Below are 5,000 nucleotides of genomic sequence, written 5' to 3'. Positions count from 1 at the left end.
GTATTCTTGACACGCCACATGGCAATCTGCACCCCGAATAGCCTTTACGCCTCTAGGCTCTAGGGGAAAACGTGGCAGAATAGAAGGGTAACCGCAACAAAGATTACCCTGGTTCCCCTACTACAATCGTATCAAAACCGCGCCAACTCCCTCTGGCGGTCATTCTTTTATCTGTAGCGACTCGCTACGGTGGTGTTCCCTGTCGATCTGACATTTCCGATCGATTTCTGGGAATCTTTATGCTTCTACGGCTTCTTTCTCCATCTAGAAAGTTGAGTACTGATTCTTTACAATATGTAATTTAGTTCCAGCTTCGCAATGAAATTGTGTATTTCTTGTGTGTGGATCTTCGCCGATCGCCGGTGTCGCCATGGCGCTGTCGTTCTTGGTACATGTGCTATTTAGTTAGCAGAACGATATTCCGGTGTAAATAGCTTATTCAATGTTATGAAAGCTATTTAGGCATTATATATTGTAAAGATATCTATAAGCATATTTTTCCCTTTCCGTGGCGATCGTATATGTCAGAGTTTTGGTGATTTAGGTAACCGAAATCTCGTCATGTCTGGGTAACATAACCTAGACAACATATACTTTCGTCATTTCCCCGGTTACCCTTGTGTTTTGGTTATCATTCCTGGAGATCGATATCTCCTGGAATTATATTAACCATCATCAATCTCACTAGAGATTTATGGGTAATCTCTCTTCCCTCTGAGAGTAGCCTTAGGCTACAACTCTCTGCGTCGGCCTTGAATTTCGAATTCAGGCATGACTAGCCTAGAGTTTTCTGTCTCATCCCTTAACGGCCGTCGGCAAGTTTTGGGATTCGATAAGAACCTCAGAGTATTTATTCTTTGTCGGCAGTTGGTCGGCGGGGTGATTGCATTCCCTTGCCGTCGGAACTACCGGCATAGGAGACTAGCCCTCCCTAGACTACACCTGAAGTGGTCGAATGTTACCGCCACCTTCTCCCTGTGGTCTAGTAGACTAGTCCTATGGTCGCCGACCCTAGGCTATAGAGTCGTATACTCTTGTGGCCTAGGATGGCGCCGGCATTGGAACTCTGTTTCTCCCTTGTTGAGAGGAACAGCATGAGCTGCCGTCCCCTTAACTGTATTAGCACCTCCTAAGCTGGAGAATAAATGATACTCCTGCCGCTTGTGGTCACGCCGGTACTGAAACAGAGTTTCTTCAAGGTGTGTAGATCCGTCAACATTGCCGGACCTCCTATACCTCATATAGGACCCTTTCCCCTCCGCTCTCTGTTCTTTAACGATGGCCGAGCCCCCCCCTCCTCAGTCATCAGCTGTCGGAGACTGCCGACTGCCAACGGCCATGACGACTGTCGGCGACTGCCGGCTTCCAGCGGCTTTGGCGGATGTGGATGGGAGGCCCCTTTTGTCACCAAGGTTCTCCAGTTCTCCCTTGAACTGCTAGCCACAGTTTCTGTTGTCGGCGTATTGTTCTGGCCGGCATTAGACCGGCACAGATAGGTACTGACTCAGTAGGTAGTATGCCGACTGTACTCGTGCTGCCGGAGGCTGGCCTACAGTAGTAAGCCGGCAATAGTACTATGGCTAAATGGAAGTGAACCTTCTTTTCAGAGAAAGGCAGTAAAATTAGACTTTTACATCTTTTACTACTGTATACATATACAGTAATAGAGAGCCTTCACTCCATGCTTCTCTCTCTCTCTCTCTCTCTCCCCTCTCTCTCTCTCTCTCTCTCTCTCTCTCTCTCTCTCTCTCCTTTCTAGCTTGCTAGATGCTCCGACAATAGCTAGCTAATCCGGCAATATGCCGGCTGTACTACAGTATATGTCTATACAGGTAATCAGTATAATTGCAGTATAGTATATACAGCAGATGAATAACTATCGTATATATTATACTAGTAGTTATTTCCAATATATCTTGGGTATCCCTGCCCAGATATTTGCTGAACCCCATTCTATATTGATGGATTAATATTTCATCAATATTCTGATTTGAAATCAGTTTCCATGTACCCTGCAATATTGAATTTCGTAAAGGGCTGGTGGTGTGACACCTCTAACCCTTATAGGGGAGAGCCCTTATCCCTGAGTTTCCCTGATCAAGAAACTCCCTGATTTAATATTGTACGGGAGGTCAAAGCAAATAGATTGGTTGGGATGCATAAGTATATGTCTTTTATTTTCTGCCGGCTGAACTACGGTATAGGTCTATACAGGTAGTCAGTATATTTCCGGTATAGTAAATACGGCAGATGGATAACTAACGTATAGATTATACTAGTAGTTATTTCCAATATATATTGGGTGTCCCTATCTAGATATTTGCTGAACCCAATTCTATATTGATGGAATAATATTTCATCAATATTCTGATTTGAAATCAGTTTATATTTACCCTGCAATATTAAATTTCGTAAAGGGCCGGTGGTGTGACGCCTCTAACCCCTAAAGGGGAGAGCCCTTATCCCTGAGTTTCCCTGTTCAGGAAACTTCCTGATTTAATATTGTAAGGGAGGTTGCAGCGAATAGATGGGTTGGGATAGACAAATATATGTCTTTTAATTTCTAATCAACATATCTTGGATGCGAGCTTCTGCTGTTACCGCTCCTATTTCGAAAGAATGACATTCCTTCGATACTCTGATTGTGTATCAATCCTCCTTACCTCACAGCGTTAAGCATAGAAGGGGACAGTGCATGTACACTTCCTTACACCTAGGTGTTCGAGCCCCCTTTTCTTCAGGGAATTCCCCGGTTGGAGGAATTTCCTTAAGACTGAAGAGAAGTAACAGCATTGGCTCACAAGGGATTCACGGTTATGTGTCTCCAACTTTCTCTTTTAGCTTTCTGTCCTAAGCTATTTTGTCAAAAGACAACTTTGCAAATTGCCTATCGATGCGATATTCAATTGAATACTCCTTTCTGTTCTCCCTTCCTTACAGGAGGGACACCAGATGATGCATTGCAGTCTTCCGCAGTTGTAAAGATGAGCATTTTCACGGAAATAATATATGCAGGTCCCCCCAGCAATATTATTTCCAAAATCCCCAATCTGCAGGACGGCAGTCTAGAGCTGTCGAACTGGGGTTGGTTTCGTCTCGAAAGTTATCTCTTAAATGCGGTTCAACTGCGAACCCGTAAAATGCGAGAACTCTACGGGAATTGGACCGAAAACTTCACTTTCTCATTACTAAAAATACCGATTTACTGCTCCTTTTAAAGGTTTTTAAGGTCTAAACCCCCAACCCTGCCTCTCAAGTTGAGGTTGCAGACACTAACGGCATTGGTGAGTCTGAGCGGGACTCGAACCCCCGACTGACTAACACTGGGCAGAGACTCCATATTCAAGCCAAACCTTGTAGTGAAATCAACGACAGCAGTCATTGTTTCAATGTCACATCTGACTCCGCCGCCAAGAGCCGGCAGTGTGTGCCCTTGGTCACCACCCAGTCAATAGATGAGTTGGTATACCTTCAATCGACAGCCCGCCGATTTCCAGCGGTCTGCCGACAGCCCGAGGAGTCTCCTCTGGTTCAGAGATCCGCTGACTATGCGTATAGTTTTCACCACTACCCAGTCACATTGAATACTGGCTAGGATGGTGTGACGTCTGTCAGCGACCCGCTGACAGCCGAAAAATCACTGATATGTCGAAGACCTGCTAGCCATATCGGTACTGAAGTACTGTGCCAATTAACTTACCCCCAAGCACTAGCCTTGATAGTAACAGGCCAGTTGTATAGGGGTATACAATACCCTGTACACCTGCAGTTTAGGACCATATCGCAGACAGAAATCCTTGGTACATAACCATACAATAGAATGGTTTTCCAGTACGTTGTGCTTCTAAGCACAACCCCTTGCTGAGACCTACCTGATTTGGGGGATCCACTTCCCCCCCCCCCCCCTTCTTCCTTACGCTGATGCTTCATCAGCCTCTTGATTCTCATTATTAATTCCCCGGATGTAGGGCGCTACTCTAGCCTTATGGACTAGAATCTTCCATCGGCCTCTTCTTGAAAGGGGATGCCCTAGAATCAATAATTAGGAAGACCGCAGCAGTTGGCTGGAAGGATTTACTTGTCTGTGTCTCTCCTCTTTCCAGCGTACTTATCCTAAGCTTTATGCAATAGAAAGGAATCTTCTATTACAGTGAAACACTGAAAAGCTGATATAGGCGAACAGTCAGGTATGGCCTGAAAGGAGAACGGAAGGGTTTCTTAGTTCTCCCTAGGATGTTAAACTGCATCCCACAGTTACAATGACCGTTGTTCCACAGACAGTCAGATTTATACACCTTCGGATCAAGGAGGGAAGTTCCTCCTGGATCGCCAGACCTTTGATCACTGGAGTCCAAGGCCTGACCAAGATGAGACTAGAATGGAAATGGACATACCCCCACCATCCTTTCCTCAACTCTTCTTATATTCAAATTCCCCCTAGAAGAGTATACCTTAAAGCTCTTGAGCATACTAGCGGTGAGGAAAGTAGAGTCCTTCGATTTCCAATGAAGGTAGTTTAGTGTTCACATGAAAGACTCAAGAAATCTCTGAGTCATTCTGGACTTGGCGCCACGCAACAAGTTCCAATAGAACAGTAAGTTCAGAATGATAATCCTTCTGAACATAAGGACCCTATTCAGTAAGGGGTGTTGACAATCTAGCCAGCCCTGGAAGATGTCTATCAGCAACTTCCAGTCAGTCACCCCCTCCCCTCCTACCTAGGATCCAAGTTATGGAAGATAACGTATATCCTGGACGAGATTCTCGTCGGACTAGTTTCAGTCCTAGGATCCTTACGGAATTAGCAGACAGTCAAGCGAAACCAAGCCTAGAAAGAGTTCAGGCAACGATGGCCCTGGACGACAGGCTGGGGTGGGCAGCACCCGAAATTACTGTCTATGAGCATCCATGGAGATGATCCGGCCCTGGAACATTGAGGATGCAAATAATAGAATCTCGATTCTCTCCAGCTCAGGGGCTTCAATGTTTTAAAAAATCAT

This window comes from Palaemon carinicauda, chromosome 17, assembly GCF_036898095.1.
Source record: "Palaemon carinicauda isolate YSFRI2023 chromosome 17, ASM3689809v2, whole genome shotgun sequence".
Lineage (NCBI taxonomy): Eukaryota > Metazoa > Arthropoda > Malacostraca > Decapoda > Palaemonidae > Palaemon > Palaemon carinicauda.
This window is presented reverse-complemented; position numbering follows the sequence as displayed.